Source organism: Caretta caretta, chromosome 5 (assembly GCF_965140235.1).
Source record: "Caretta caretta isolate rCarCar2 chromosome 5, rCarCar1.hap1, whole genome shotgun sequence".
Classification (NCBI taxonomy): Eukaryota; Metazoa; Chordata; order Testudines; family Cheloniidae; genus Caretta; species Caretta caretta.
In genome coordinates, this window is record NC_134210.1 from 105,726,659 (window position 1) to 105,744,314 (window position 17,656).

The following is a 17,656-nucleotide window of genomic DNA, read 5'->3' on the forward strand; positions in this document are numbered from 1 at the left end:
TATTTATATATTGTATCTGTCAAAAATGCCTTGGCATTTGTGATACAATTTGTGATATAAACACAGTTTCTAAAATAAATTGAACCTGACACAAAGGCTAAGACATGACCCATTCCCATTCCTCGTGAAAGCCCGATAGGCCTTGTTGTAGGCTTTGCGGGTCACCATATTCTTACTATCTCAGACCAAGGAGGGAAACACATTCCGGAGTCACGGACACTCCACTGGGAATGACCCACCACTTGCCACCACATGTACAAATCTAAGGGTTGTCAGTGTGTTGCCTGATCGTAAGTGCCACAGGACAACATATCCAGGACTCAAAGTGTAATGGTCTTTATAGATTAAAACTAACAATCTAAATTGCTCCTAGAAATGAATTGGATGTCACCGCAGCATGCGGAATACCAGTGTAAACTGCTCCCCGAAAGGAAGGGCTCCTACAGGAGAAAAAGGAGACATTTATCTGTCAGTGGAGAGTATTTGGAGCAGCATTAGAGTGATATTTTCATGAGTCCGAGGGGATTTCTTCCCAAAACCCAAATACTGTGGTTCTGGGCAGTTCTGAAAATGTCTGTGAAATTTCTGCTTAACAATATATTCCTGAAGAATGTGTATATCAGCTTAGTTAAACTCAGCATGCAAACTGCTGCTGTCAAGAACCATGATAAAAGATGTATTGCTACATGATTCAAAGTCTGTCAATCCAAGCAAATATGACAGTCACCGATGAATTTTTTTTGTCTACAACTCTTTTTTTTTAAAACCTACAGTGATACATAGAGCCCTAAACAGAATTATGCTGACGCTAATGTAACCACCTTCTTTTACCAGTGGACCCAAAAGAGCCTTCAGACTGATGAGATTAGTGAAGATTAAGGTCCATCATTCTGTGTGTATCAGTATTTTAAATTCACTACTGGCCATGAAAAGTGAAACAGGACCATTCAGAAATGTGACAGCGAAAGTACATCACTGAAATTTTCAAGACGGCTACTATTGCTTTCAGCACACACCTAAATTTCACAAAGCACCAAAATTATGGTCTTCTGCTTTCTTTGTAATAGAATGCATCACATTTTAGTTACTGTGCATTTGAGCAAAAGCTCAGTGTAATAGCAAAGCAATTGGAGAGGCTGCTTTTTTGTTTGTTTTTTGGGGGGTGGGATTTAAAGGTTTTTCCCTGCCAGGGACCACCTTCACAGCTCTCCAGCGCTATCAGTGTCCATGAATAACTCCCTTGTGATGCTGTCAGAGTTTGAAATGAAAATTTTAACAACTCCTGATCCCACACTCTAATATACGTAATGTGATGGTATTAGCTTCCCCACAGTTTAATTTTTTCTTTCTGTCTCTGGAACCTTTGAGATCTTAAATTGTTACCCCAATTTTTGGGGTCTAGCAGATTGTTTCTGCTAGGAAAAGAAATTGGAGTCAGGTATTTGATGCAATCCTGTTTGTTTACAAAGAATGTACATACTCCTCTTTCCCAAACACAGTAGGAATCAAACAGGGGGTAACTTCTTTTTTTACAGTTCCAAGCCCCCTTCAGTTAGCACTTTGACCAAAAGCTCTCCCTTAGCTTTTTTCAAAAGGACACACTACCATGACTTTTCTGACCTTATCTGGGGCTTTTTTGCTCCTTCTATCTTTTTCTGTTGCTTGAACTTCTCTCTCACACACAGCTTCACTAACGAATGTGCCAACCCCTGTGTAACAGCATTGGCGTCCACCTCTGGCGAGTGCCCCCTTCTGGTTGGGCGTGTCTGCATTCTTTAGTTCTGGTGACCCCTTTTGGTGGTTCTCTGGCACGTTTGTCAGTGATACTGCTCCAGCCAAGTCACTCTCTGCATTTTAACAAGCACAAACCCCTTTCGGGGTATACGGTCCACTGGGGTATATCTCAGTAGCACTCTCTAGCCCTTCCTGGGTTTTGGTGCTGTCTCTCTCTAGCCCTCCCTGAGCTTTGGTCTTCACGTAGTCCAGCCTTGGTATGCCCTCCCTGGGCATCTTCCTGCAGCCCTCCTCAGGCTCAGTCCCTGCTCAGTTCTAGCAACCAGCCAGGAGCTCCCTCAATGCTCCCCCGGTCCCTGCTAGCAAACCGTCCGTGGCCCTGCTGCTCTTCCAGGCAGCTAGGCCTGCAGTCCTTTCTTCTCCTGCTCCAAGCAGCAACTGACTAATGCTTTGCTCTGCAGCTCCTTTTATATGACCCTCCTGTGCCCTGAATGGCTGCTTCCCCTGGACATATAATTGGACATATATGTAAACTCGGGGCATAGTGTAGTACACTACCCATTGAAAATGACCTTTTCCCTGTAAAATTAGACATAAAGTTTGCACCATGCCTCACAGATAAATGATCCACAGCAAAATCTTAGACTCTCTGCTTCAGAATTTTTAATTAGTTGGGCCAGCTGATTGCTATATAGAGAAGCATTTAGTGACTGGGTAAAGCAGTAACATACATTGACTTGTGCAAATCAAATATGTACAAGACAAGGAATGACAAAGATGGCAATGGCAGTACATTTTAAGTTTCCTTTAGCCGTCTCTCAAGTCTGTTATTTCATCAAAGATTTATGGACAGTGTAATTCAGCAGAATAGTGCGACTGAGGTCAGACCAGCTGGGGCTTCAGAGCTCAGCCAAGTTAGGTCCTATCTCTCAATGCACGTATGGTCTCAGAGGTTGCTGTTATTGTTTATTATTTAACTGCTAACAACATGCTCTGTGCTATGCAGGAAGCAAATTAATAAAGAGAGCCTCTGCCCCAAGGAGATGAAAAACAGACCCACACATACAAAACACGGTGGGTAACCGTGGTAACCTGGAACATTACATGGCTTCTCCCCAACCAAATGTGGAAGTTTGACGGACATGGGTTAATGTTTGTGGACCTTACGGAAGCAGCAAGTCTTTAGGGGGGGATTTAAATAGGAGAGGGTGGGAGCCTGTCATGCTTGGTCTCGGAAGTCATTCCATGCATAGGCCACAACAAGAAAGAAGGCCTAAAGAGTTGGGCCACTGAGGCTGGCTAAAATGTACAATATTAGGCTCATCCTACAGTCGGATGTGAATAGGTGGATCCTTGCACCTGTGCAGACCCCTATTGACTTCAGTGTAGCTCCACAGGGGCACAGGGATCTGCCTGCATGGATCCAGTGTCAAAATCAGGGCCTATTTTTATTAACAAGAACCTACCTGTAATGATCTTCATTAAAAAAATCTGCTGTACAATCTGTATGACCCCACTGACTGCAGTGATGGTAAGAAGATTGAGGGAAAGTCAGGGCAGAATTTGCCTCTTTATTTCTAAAATTGGTGGTGGAGTGATAGGATTAAAATTAAAAAGAAAATAGGAAAATACTTAATAAAATTAGCTTTAAAGAATCTGAGCACAATTCTGTCTGCTTGACACTGTCTGTCTTCTTAATTACATTTACTCAAAGGAGTGTGAGAAGGACTTGGCCCACTGATTCTGCATAATGAGTGAAAGATGTATGTATTTTTTTAACAAATTAAATTAACATTAAGGAACACATTTAATAATTATTTGTGAAATTTCTATAAGCACCTTATTGCACTTGTAAATTTTGTATTGACACTTACAAATCTGGCGCACAGAATGTCATTCTTTACACACTCAAGTCCCTGTTTACACGCATAGAAGAGCACAGACATGAATTTCTGAGATACTTTAAAAGTTTGGACTTAAATTTATTAAAAAAACCTAAACAAGCAAAGTCAGGTTGAAGGCTGCCACTTCATCCGTAACTCCATGGGCCCAGGCAGTGCTGCTCATACAATTCAAGGGGCCTGAGTCTGACCTCACACTGATTTAAAACAGTGAAACTTTATTAACTTCAACAGAATCATTCTTGATTTACCCAAGGTGTAGGTGAGAGCAGAATCACACTTTTTTGTTTGTACGTTTGTTTGTTGGTTCCCTGATACACTACAAATACAGGAGACTCAATAGTTAAGCATAAACAATGAATATAGGGTAGATTACAGCCAGCTTTAACTTTGAATCTGTCTACATTTGAGGCTTTATAAACCTCAGTATCATCTTATCACAGTTTCCTGTCTATAACTTCCTCTTGTTTCTAACAATAGTCTAACTTGATAATGGAAAGGCTGATAGAACCAACTTCAGGTGAGATGTTAAATTAAGATAATCTGTAAAATCATCTTTTAAAGACAGGATAAATCTTCCTAATATTTAGTAAATGCTGCTGGAGAGAATTAAAAAAGTGAAAACAAGCTTTTGTGCTTTATTTTTTTCCACTCATGGCACAATTTGAACTTTAATTGCCTTTAAGATTTAAAATTTAGCAGCTTATATACAGCAAGCATGCACCCTGGTTCACTATATGTAATCCTTGCTTATGACAATAAAAGTACAATGTTTATATCACACCTATATTCAAGGTTGGGCTCAGAAGAACAGTGTTAGTGATATAGTGATTGATCCATGTTTGTCAACAATAGTGACCTGTCCTATCAGTCTCTTGTTTAGCAGTCAGAGTTGCTTATGGTCATGGGGATTGTGAAGAACATAGTGGAAGCTATGGAGAGCATGAGGGATGCAACGGAAAATATGGGGGTTATAGTGGTAGCCAATATAATAGAGTGGAGAAGGGGGAACCATGACAAAAGCAGAATTTTTTCCCAGTAATCCAGGAGTTGCGGGAGAGTTGTGGTGCATTTTAGGATGATAGTTCCTGGGGGTTTTCTCTCACCTATCTAAGAAAAAAATCTAAAATTATTCTGGATCCAAAAATGCTGCCCAGGCCTCAGGCTTATTTTTAGAAATGTCTCTGCAAAATTCTTGGCAGGTTGGCAGCTATGATTGAAGAAGAGACTGGGAGACAGAAGACCCATGTTCTGTTCATGCACTGACTTGCTGTGTGACCTTGGACAGGTCATTTTCTGTTCCTCAGTTTCCACATTTGTAAAATGGGGATAATAGTACTTCCTTTCCTCTTAGGAATTTAGAGACTAAATGAATATATGTAAAAGTTTCAGTTCTTTGGGTGAAAGACGCTGCTGATGTGGAGAGTATTATTTTTTTTAAACTGATATGCCGAGAAAGAATAAAGGAGTGACTGTACCAGCCATGTCTTTCTGGTTAAGAGAACAAGTTATATGATTTCGTCATGAGGAGCAAGGGTGTAGGAGGATAGCTTTGGCAACTAGTCCATCAGATTGAGTGAACTTGTTAGTTTGGGATTGGAAGCTAGGACTTCCAATTGATTCAGTGATTGAGTAACTTTTTAGTGTGGGATAGGAAGCTTTCTTGTGGTATGAATAGCCGTTCCTGTTTAGATAAATTCTGGCTGTCGCATATTAACTGCCACTCTTTTTCATTCAACATGATGTGGAACATATGAAAAGTTAGTTTTTGGATTTTAGAAATTTGCATAAGAACTGTACATGATCAATTTTCCAAAGCAAAATATTGTTTGACAGCATTTTAACATCATGAGATGTGTACAAAGAGTTTCTACAATTTACTTCCCTTCCGTTTAATGGCATGAGTAAATAAAATATATTCACTCTTCTCAACTATGATACCTTACCTGTCTATATGACAAGCTAGTCTAAATCAGAGGTGTTAGTAGTAAATACGTTTGTCGTATTCTTTATAAAACAGTCGCTTGTAAGCTTAATCACTTACACCAAAGCTGAAAGCAAGTGCACACTAAACTAAAATAAGCAGAGGAGACAGCTTGTATTAAATGCATTAACAGAATGGGCTTGCTGACATTTCAGTTCAATCCTTGGTGGTGCTCTGTCTACCCAGGGAACCCCAGTTGAGTCATCTTTGCAGCTCTGCCACATGAGCCCTGTTCTCCCCTGTATTTTATACATTAAGAGCTGACTTATCATGACAGCTCTCACACCATGTGTTCAGTTCTTTATTTCCCCCTTCCCCGCACTTTATACTGTGTTAAGCCCCTGTTTGAAACAATCTGCAGATAATTTCCATTACTACAGAGAGCAGTCTGCTAATGAGAGCATTTTGATAGCTGCATGGTGGGATACTGCATTAAGCTAAATTTCTAAATTCAGGAGGGAAAAATTATAGCTATAACTTAATACCATTCAACTAAAGACAGCTGGAAGACCATTTGTATGCAGAAGTCCAGCAGCCATACATGTTGGTCTAATTTTCACACCTTCCATAATGATGTTATTTCTATAGATTTTTATAGAGCTTCCATGCTGATATTTTGCTGCTGAGCATTTTCCTGGAGAAGGTTTGTAAATTTGCTTGAAAACCTTTTAGTGAGAACAAGAGACCTCAGCCGCCAAATAATTTTCTGCATGTTATTTAGGCTTTTTCTGAAGTAGCCATTCCCAGTCAAGGTGTATTTAATTAATTTCTGTGAGTGCCATGGCATCCTCATATTATCCTCCTGCTAAATTGACTTCACTGCTCCAGAATAAAAGGGAGGGTTGATTGGGTTTTAGGCATTATGAAATCTCTATGGGTTGTTTTTCAGAAACTTCACCAATTAGTACCTAAAATCAAAGGCTTTGATGAGTTAGTGCCATGGCTTGATCCAGTCTTAGAAGTAAAGGTTAGGTGGACTGCAGCTTACATTGAACAGTCATTCTGGACTTAAACAGCATTTCCGGGAGCACCATATAGATAAGGGGAACAGGAGAGTTTATCTTTAATAGTTTGATTTTAGTAGCTTTTACTTTTAATTTATGTAGTACTGTAAAAGGGCATATAAGAGGTAAGTCAAGGAGTTTGTAGAGGAGAGGTGAAGATTTAGAAGGCGTGTGGACTGGAGGGTCTGATCAATATAGCAAGAGAGGCATAAAGAAGAGATGCAGAAAGAGCGAGGGGTAAGTGAGGAGAGGGAGGGGAAGGACCTAGTGGAAAAGACTGAAGCCAGCAAATGGAAAGCAGGAGGGTCTGATACCTGGCGACAGGATGGAGAGATTTAAGAAGGCAGAGGGGTGGTACATGAGGAGAAAGCTGGTGATGGTAGAAATAAATGATTCCAGGGTCGGTGGTGAGAAAAGTTCACACATTTTGGTCTGCTATCATCACAAGGCTATGAGGCTTTGCAGGCCTGTGCCTGCTGCTAGTGGTGATAGTGTCTTCTGGAATAGTGGGATGTGTTCTAAACACTGCCTCTGGAAGATTGTGGGGTCCTAGGGAGGGTGAGAGGAGGGAGCTGGGGCATTGAGGCACAACTGGTGTCTGGTATACTAACCCACTCATTGAAGAGCTAACTCCAGTTTCTATGTTCATAATTTATTATTGTTAGGTTTTTTTCTAATTATAACAGCACTTCATAATGGATCCAGCTTTAAAATTTAGTTACCTAAAGTTAAGCCCTAAATTATGATTTAGGAGCCCAGTTCAACTGATTCATAATTAAAATACATAAATCAATTGCTAGCATACTGTCATAAATATAAAGGGAAGGGTAAACCCCTTTAAAATCCCTCCTGGCCAGAGGAAAAATCCTCTCACCTGTAAAGGGTTAAGAAGCTAAAGGTAACCTCGCTGGCACCTGACCAAAATGACCAATGAGGAGACAAGATACTTTCAAAAGCTGGGAGTAGGGAGAAAAACAAAGGGTCTGGGTCTGTCTGTGTGATGCTTTTGCCGGGGACAGAACAGGAATGGAGTCTTAGAACTTAGTAAGTAATCGAGCTAGGTATGCGTTAGATTATGATTTCTTTAAATGGCTGAGAAAACAGCTGTGCTGAATAGAATGAATATTTCTGTCTGTGTGTCTTTTTTGTAATTTAAGGTTTTGCCTAGAGGGATTCTCTATGTTTTGAATCTAATTACCCTGTAAGGTATTCACCATCCTGATTTTACAGAGGTGATTCTTTTTTACTTCTATTAAAAGTCTTCTTGTAAGGAAACTGAATGCTTTTTCATTGTTCTAAGATCCAAGGGTTTGGGTCTGTGGTTACCTATGCAAATTGGTGAGGATTTAGAACCAAACCTTCCCCAGGAAGTGGGGTGCAAGGGTTGGGAGGATTTTGGGGGGAAAGACGTTTCCAAACTACATTTTTTCAGGAACCCAGATAAAATTTGGTGGTGGCAGTGGAAGTCCAAGGGCAAAGGGTAAAATAGTTTGTACCTTGGGGAAGTTTTAACCTAAGCTGGTAAAAGTAAGCTTAGGAGGTTTTCATGCAGGTCCCCACATCTGTACCCTAGAGTTCAGAGTGGGGAAGGAACCTTGACATGGTGGCAGAGGTGGGATAAGATTTAGGTGCCTGTCTGTACGCATCCAGATTTTGAAAACTGGACCCAATGTTCTCCTGTTGTGTTTCTGTGTAGAACTCTTTATTATCTACTGCTCCACAGCAGCTGAGTGGGCTGTACATTGTGATGTTTCCCTTACTTCCTCACACATTTCAGTGGGGACTTGAACAACTTTGGCTAAGGATAAGTTAGTAGAGATAGTACAGTGTTGCATGTATAGGTATATATAACTATCATAGTTGACAGGGCTGATTTGTAAAGCCTCTTTAGTACATGGTACAACATGTGGTAACGCAGAGATATGCAGCAGATAAGCTTGGGTTATGCCAAATATACAGACTGTATTCAAGGTGAGTCTGAGCTGTTGAAGTACATATCTAGATATTAACAAAAAGAAAAGGAGTACTTGTGGCACCTTAGAGACTAACAAATTTATTTGAGCATAAGCTTTCATGAGCTACAGCTCAGCTCAGCTGTAGCTCATGAAAGCTTATGCTCAGATAAATGTGTTAGTCTCTAAGGTGCCACAAGTACTCCTTTTCTTTTTGTGGATACAGACTAACATGGCTGCTACTCTGAAACCTGTCATCTAGATATTAACTTTCCCAAAGTTAGAGCCCATATCTGTTCAGTGCCTCTTCGTGGTCTTTATTTGCATTCTATTTTAACCAAGTTGTAAAAAGTCAGAAAATCTGTCAGAAGATTAAGTTCTGCATAGTCTAGTAAATCTGAAAAGGAATCTAACACCGTAGATGATCATATCAATGCAGTTAACAACGAAAGAAAGAAAAACAAAAAGATTGAGAGGGACATCAGGGTCACCAGTTATCAACGTCATTTTTCTAACTGGAGAGGTGGATCTGTCTCCCCTTTCACTCCAACCTCTGTGGTTATGCCTGTGCATTGCCACAATTAAAATCCCTTAATCCATAACAGTATAAACATTTCCAGAATCCTTTCACTTCACATTAAAGTGGAGATATTCCAAGGAGACCTCCTTCGGCAAGTAGTCTGAGCTAGGTTGAATTAGGCAAGGTGTTGTCAAGTGAAATTCTCGTACTTTTTATTATCTTAAAATGATGCAGCTCAATAAAATAAATATTTACCTCAACAAAAAGTGTGCATGAATCAAAATGCTAAATTAGATGGCTAAAATGTATTTAAATGGCTAAAATGAATTTAGTCAAATTAATTAGTACAAGTAATTTCCACTGTCAAGGTTAGGCCCAAAATTTGACCTATCTTTAAATGGTTAGGATCCAAGAGAAATGAATTTCATACAGACTCTAAATAGCTACTTTAAAACACTGCACCAGCAAATAACTCTCCTCCACCTCCATAGACACAGGACCTTCCCATGTTTTTATTCTGCTGTTGTATCATAGACCCACATAGCTAACTAGCATTAGAAGCATGAGTTAACGACCTCTTTCCAGGACCATTGTTCATATCTATTATATTGGTGAAAAACAAGGATGTGAATAAGCCAGAAATGTACTGACTTTTTTTTTCCCCCATAGCAGGGTGAAGGGATAGCAGGGGCAGTGATGGGGCATCAGTTTTTGCGAGGTGACAAATATATTTAACACAGGAAGAAATGTTTTTAAGAGTTTCAGTACCACATAATACAAAACTATTTTTAAAAAAATGGGTCCCAGCACTACAGCCTTACACAGGTGAGTAGTCCAACTGACTGTTTAAAATGAGATTGGCATCAGTGGGTATACTCATGTGAGTAAAGGCTGCTAGCTTGGGCCCTCTGTTAATATAATGGGGAACCTGATTTCTTACAGATGTCACTGTCTCTGTTAATACCATATTCTCAAATGGTATGCATATGGTGCATAATGGTGATGCATAGGTGAATAATGCGGAGTCATTCTTTATGTAAACTACAAAGAAGGTCTGTAATATGGCCCTTCTCTGTAGTGTACATAAAAACTGTTTAATAAATTACATAAAAACTGACCTGTAGTGAATATGGAAAGAAGATATTACCTATGCCCTCAAAAGATCAGAGAAAGGAGTCAGTTTAGAAAGATAGATCCACTTGTGCCAGTTCATGAATACAAATTTAGAAATCTCAACTAAGTCAGGTGTTAGAACCTGTGTGACTTAGAGAGAGAGACAGACAACCAATGCTTATTCAGACCTTGGCAGCTTTACAGAGGCAACCTTTCGGAGTGATAAACATGAACAATATTTCCAGTGTACTCTTTTCTGTGTATCAGAGACAGGCTTTTCTTCAGTATCTGAAGTACATTTCTTCTCTTTCTGTTTTTTCCTCATCTATTTTTGTGGCAATTGCAAAGAAAATTGCAATCTCCATTTACTGTTATAGACACCTGAATGTTATAATGTTATAGTGCTCTGTTCAAGAAATACCGGGCGTTTTTGAAAAAAGGCACTCTCTCCTAGCAATCAGTAACATTCCGGTGACTATGGAAGTCAGTCTGAGCCCTGAAAGCATGACCATCTGTATGTATCTTTTACAATGTAACATTTCATCCTCCTCTTCCCTTCAAAGCCCCCTGTGTGAGAGCAGCTGGTAGAACTGGACTGAGCAATCTTCTGCAGAAACATCTTGATCTTATCAAGATGGAAACTGATTTCTTTCTTCTTGCTATAAGTAGTTCCACAGGGTGCACATGCAGCAGTATGAGTGGGAGCAAGGGCGCAAACAGAATTTTCCTAAGGAGGGGGCCCAGAGCTGTCCCTACCCTGGTCTGCACCCACTTCCAAGCTCTCTCCCACTACATCCAGCTCCAAACACGCTCCCCTCATGCTGCCCACACTCATCTCCATGTTCTTCCCGCCTCATTGCACCTCAGCCAGGTCCATGCTCTTCCCCACACACTCATCCCCGTGGCCTCCCCACCCCACACCCGACTCCAGGCTCTCCTTCCTGCACCCAGCCCCGCAGTCTCCCTGCCCCACATTCCGCCCTGAGCTCTAACTCAGAGAGGAGGCCAGGCTGAAGAGCACCATCCCCAGCAGGGGCCAGGCAGTTCTGGGAGGCCTAGACCCCATCTACATGCAGCTCCACTTACTCAGGAAGTGCCAAAAGCCCAGATCTAATCCTCCCATCCTCCTGGGGACTGGGAGGTTCCTGGAGTCCACTGCTCAGCCTCTCCCCAGGAGCTGGGGTGTCCCTGGGTGCTAAAGGACTGGAAAGGTGTGGGAGCTGCATGGGGTCACATTGCTGCTCCAGTCTGGTCTGGCTGCCCCTCCAGTATGACAGAGGATTTCAGATCCAATTTTCAGATCCGTTCAAGGGCAAGGCCCCACACCATTGCATGCTTAAGTGGGAGGTAAAATACAGCTGTTCAGACAAGATGTTCTAGTCCAACAAACCTGTGGCTGCTTACATACAGACAACAAGATTGCCAGGAGTGAGGCTCAAATCTGTGGCCATCACCAAAACCACTTTATCGTCACTTGAGTCAGCAACCCATGGGTGATATGACCACACATACAGAGACAGTTTATAACAGTTGCATCAAAACAATTAACAAAATCCAGCTCTGCTGACGCAGTTAGAATAAATGATGGTTGGCATTTTCCCCATTTTGAATGGGAGAGTTTTCTAGTAGCATTTACAGGTCTTGCTGCAGTACATAAACTTGGGACAAGCATTGATCCATTTTTCCCTGAAAAATGCCATGTGAGCCTGCAGCTTCCCCCTGTTTACAAAAAAAAAATTCTAATGGGCCATTGTCATTCCTACTATATTAAGTATAAACAATGGTTCCATGGCCTCCCTGTCTTTGATTGACTAATGCATTTTTACACACCAATCACAGAAAGAGAAGCAAATTTGAAAGAGTAGGAACTCATTTAATCCCAACGATCAAGCCTCTTGAGTTTTAAACTGAACTTGAAAGTTGAAAGGCAGAAAATTACCCAGCCTAATGAAGGGCTTTTCCTGCTGGTAAATTCAGTGGGAATGTATCTGTGGTATTTGTTGCTAGTTAAGACTATTCACAGGTATTTCTTGGAAAGCTTTTTGCTTTTCATTTATTTAAGATGAAATGTACAATCTTAAAGCATTGATTTATTGATCTGTTACAGCTTTTAGATCCTTTGCATTGTATTCCCTTATCTACAACAGCTGACTTCCCTCCCTTGCTGAAAAAATGCTAAACACACATTTTCTTTTTTTAATAAAATATCTAACTTGGACTCTATCAGTGTTTTCCTTTGTTAGCTTTCTTTGGTATCCTTCAGGTACAGTTTTCTTTAAATTAATCTTTTCTATTATTCTTAGCCATAAAATAATTTTTTCCTTACTCACAAGACAATATAGCACAATACAAACATTAAAGAGCACAGTATTTTTTCTTCCCCTTCCACTTTATCTTGCGGCTTCTTTTAGCCACTCCCTTCAAATATGAACCACATCTACAGTATGACTTCACTGAAGATGTGGCAGAGGAATGTATTCATTTTTCAATCTGTGCTGCTTTGGGTGAAGCCCAGAAGTACCCAGTGGTTCTTATAGTTGTATCAATCCCAAAATAATTATTAATATATTCATTCCAAATTCTGTAATGATATTGCCAGGCAAAACAGTTAAAACGGAACTTGAAATGTCCAAAAAGCAGCTGTCTTTGGCATACTTTGAGAATGGTCTACATGCTAATCCTTCTGTTCAGGAGTCCTCTTCTCCATCTCATCTAAGATCGGAAGAGCTATACTTAGATATTGCAAGCAGGAAAGCACATGTGTGTTTTCCTGCCGAGGGATGCTTTCCTGCATTGGGCCTAAAGGAGATGTGAGAATAATCTGTGCTTGGTGAAGGGTTTTCAGTTGTAGAATGAGCTCCTAGAGATGAACAGGCTTTTCCAAAGCCCAAGCAAATTTAGGCCATGCTGCAAGACCTTGCTCTTTGATAGAGCTATTGCAGCATCACTGAAATAAAAAATTTTAAAGTAATGATTTATATGTACCAAATAGAGTGTTCTGTGAGGCCTGATTCAATCCCAGTTGAAGCCTTTCATTGACTTTAATTGGTTTTGTATCAGGCCAATAAACAGAGCAAGAAGAACTAAAAACAGCATATGAAGGAGATGAGATTGCACTACAATAATTTACAGATACTATATGTTCTGTATGTTCATCTCTTTGATGTAAATGGATTTACAGTATGAAAATAGGGTTAATTCAACAAAAGACTGAATGCAAACAGGCAGGAAAGAGAACAGAGGTAAAGACAGTGACTAGACAGATTTCTTGAACTGAAGTATTGTTTCATTTCAACAATAGGAACAAAGTACGTAACATAAGAGAAAAAGGATTTTGAAAACACATGTTGGCCAATGAACCTTTGTTCTCTTTAGTACCTACATGCAATCAAACTCTTCCTGAATTAACCCCATGTTTTCATATAGTGAACCCACTTACAACATCCAGACAAACACATAGAACATGTAGTATTCATGAGTCCTTCACACTCCATGAAGTTCACTAGGATTTTGCCATGCAGATTTAATTTATCTGTATGGCACTTTGATACTAAGACTGCGGGGCACTATAGAAAATTTTAGAAAAGTCCCCTGACTTGCTGCCCAGTATATTGTCATGAAAAGTAGTCATTTTCATCATAGAGTTAGGCTCACAAGTGTTTGAACAAGCAATTCTATTGTCAGTCACTGTATTGAGAGGCAAATACGATATTTCAGTAAATATATCTCTGATATTTATTGTTAAAGCAATACTTGCTATTTTCTCTTATTGGAAAAGCAGTTAATGAACCCAAAATTGAATGCTGCCTACAACAGGTTAGATTAACCTTAATACAGCCACACAAAAAAGCTTTAAAATTTTTACAGTTCTGTGATTTAAGATAATAAAGGAATTTTCATAACAGCATAAACAGCTGGACTCCGATATTCCACAGCTGATTGGTGCTTTATGTACCAGCAGGTTAGATCCACTAATGTGGCATAAGATGAGCTGTGTTACAGTTTCATTTGCTGCACAGACTATATGAAACTCTAGAGCAAATGTATGTGATTTACACTTCAAACCCAGAAATTACTGAGTCTGGAGATTATTTACATCTGGTACAGGGAGACCTAAAAGGATCCCGTTTTTCTGGTGCCTTGCTGTTAATTATACATCTGACAGATTAGATGTTTCAAATTAACAGTATCCAATTCGGTCTGTCTAAGAAATGTGTGTAACCTTCCCCCAGAAGAAAATGTGGGAATCAATTTTTCAATAGTAAGATAATACAGTATGTTAATACAAGAGATGATATTAAAAACACACTAGTGATAGAATAGACAGAAGTAATGAACTCATGGTGGAATGGAATACACGATATCTAGTACAGCGGTTCCCGGAAATTGTTCCATGGACCATTGAAATCCTCAAAAGCATTTGCTAGTGGTCTCTGGACAGCTGGCTGGTCATAGAGCTGGCTCTCCTTAGTTTTAGCTAGTAAGTTGGACTAAAAGTAACTGAAATACATTAAATCCTTTCCTCTGTTACATTTCCATATGAGCAGTTATGGTGCTTATCCCAGGAATGTTATGCAATCATAGGCTGCAAGCTTGTCTTTTGGAAGGTGGAGCGGGAGAGAAGCAATCAAGGCTAGTATTTGTAATTACATTGAGGTACTTTTTGGTTTGATACCACAAGTAGATCGTTTGTTTTTTAGAGAAGCTGATGATTTTGTATAGTAGTTTTAAAATTATGTCCAAGGCACACAGGCAGGCTTTGTTTTTCTTTTTATGTTATAATTCTAAATAAATAAAGGTAAAGGAGGGAAAATAAAAGCATGGTAGCTGGTGTTTTCAGCGCCATCGTAAATGGGAGGTGAGAGTGTTTCTCACAGTTGTGAGAGTGTTTCTTTTAGGATGTGGTTCATGCTATTAATGAGTTTAAGAATCCCTGAACTAGTCTGGTACACGGGAATAACTCCACTGCTGGAACCCAGGCTGTGGACCTTCAGTTTGACCAAGAGCAGGGTAGTGTAACAAGGAAGGTTGCCTACTACCCTGTCAATACTGGAGGCCTGAAACTGGCTAGCGCAACCGGGAAAGTGGGTGGAGCCAGCTGGGAGGGACTGGGGTCAGAAAACACATTTCAGCATATCTCATCAGACTGCACGAGCCAGGCACCTGTGCGACACTGAGCACGGTTTAAAGCTGTCACTCTGAGAGAGCCTCTAAGGGATGGCAGTGGCTGTAGTACCATCTGTCCTCAACACAGCTACCTCAACAAGCTCAGTGGGATGCAGTTTGCACTTCCTTGGGCTCATGGGTTGAATCAAACTTGTGGACTACATCTGGGGATTAGGAGACATGGCTAGCAACAAAATAAGTTTATCGCGCATGGATGTAAATAACAGGTGATAAGTAGGGCTGTCAAGCAATTACAAAAAATTAATTGCGCGATTAAACAGTAATAGAATACCATTTATTTAAATATTTTTGGATGTTTTCTACATTTTCAAATATATTGATTTCAATTACAACACAGAATACAAAGTTTACAGTGCTCACTTTATTTATTTTTTATTACAAATATTTGCACTGTAAAAAACAAAAGAAATAGTATATTTCAATTCACCTAATACAAGTACTGTAGTGCAATCTCTTTATCATGAAAGTTGAACTTACAAATGTAGAATTATGTGCAAAAAAAAACTGCATTCAAAAATAAACAATGTAAAATTTTAGAACCTACAAGTCCACTCAGTCCTACTTCAGCCAATCGCTCAGACAAACAATTAGCAGGAGATAATGCTGCCCACGTCTTGTTTACAGTGTCACCTGAATGTGAGAACAGATGTTCGCATGGCTTTGTTGTAGCTGGAATTGCAAGATATTTACATGCCAGATGCTCTAAAGATTCATATGTCCCTTCATGCTTCAACCACCATTCCAGAAGACATGCATGCTGATGACGGGTTCTGCTCAATAACAATCTAAAGCAGAGCGGGCCAATGCATGTTCATTTTCATCGTCTGAGTCAGATGCCACCAGCAGATGGTTGATTTTCTTTTTTGGTGGTTCGGGTTCTGTAGTTTCCACATCAGAGTGTTGCTCTTTTAAGACATCTGAAAGCATTCTCCACACCTTGTCCCTCTCAGATTTTGGAAGGCACTTCAGATTCTTAAACCTTGAGTTGAGTGCTGTATCTATCCTTAGAAATCTCACATTGGAACCTTCTTTGCATTTTATCAAATCTGCTGTGAAAGTGTTCTTAAAATGAACATGTGCTGGGTCATCAGTCAAGACTGCTGTAACATGAAATATATGGCAGAATGCAGGTAAAACAGAACAGGAGACAAACAATTCTCCCCCAAGGAGTTCAGTCACAAATTTAATTAACACATTATTTTTTTAATGAGTATCATCAGCATGGAAGCATGTCCTCTGGAATGGTGGCCGAAGCATGAAGGGGCATATGAATGTTTAGCATATCTGGCACGTAAATATCTTGCAACGCCAGCTACAAAAGTGCCATGCGAACACCTGTTCTCACATTCAGGTCACATTGTAAAAAAGAAGCAGTCAACAGTATCTCCCATAAATGTAAGCAAACTTGTTTGTCTTAGCAATTGGCTGAACAAGAAGTAGGACTGAGTGGACTTGTAGGTTCTAAAGTTTTTACATTGTTTTGTTTTTGAGTCCAGTTATGTAACAAAAAAAATCTACATTTGTCAATTGCACTTTCACAATAAGGAGATTACACTACAGGAGTTGTATGAGGTGAATTGAAAAATACCATTTATTTTGTTTATCATTTTTACAGTGCAAATATTTGTAAAAAAATAATATAAAGTGAGGATAGTACACTTTGTATTCTGTGTTGTAATAAAAATCAATATATTTGAAAATGTAGAAAAACATCCACAAATATTTAATAAATGTCAATTGGTATTCCATTGTTTAACAGTGCGATTAATAACAATTAATTTTTTTAATCACAGTTAATTTTTTTGCGTTAATAGCATGAGTTAACTGCAATTAATCGACAGCCCTAGTGATAAGATAACATTCAGGTAATAGTCAAATGAGTTATTATCCATGTAAACGCTATTGCAGTCTCCTTGCTCTCGCTTCACTGTCGTCAGTCATTATGATTAGGCGCTAAGGTGCCTAGAGAGAAGCTAATTTTCATCTCTCAGTCTGATATGTTCTCAAGTGTAAATGCACAATGAAGGGTGAGATGTGTTGTGAAATGATAATATTTTGAAAATATGTGGTGTGAATTTGTTGCTCTCAAAATGGCAAGCATTACTGCAGTAACTAGTCTAACAACTAGGTGCTGGGCAAACTACAAACAATTGTCAATGTACCTCGATCCTATTTTGCAACAGCCCTGCTATTCCAGTTCTAGGTCCGTCATTAATGCCGAACAATTTGCTGACTGACAGGGAGCCAATACAGATTAGGAT

At 39.7% G+C, this 17,656-nt stretch overlaps 1 protein-coding gene across 10 annotated transcripts in view; it reads left to right on the forward strand.

Moving 5' to 3' along the window:
• Positions 1–17,656, forward strand: part of KDM4C (lysine demethylase 4C) — a 475,753-nt gene that overhangs the window by 420,955 nt on the left and 37,142 nt on the right. The gene's annotated exons all lie outside the window — the stretch shown is intronic.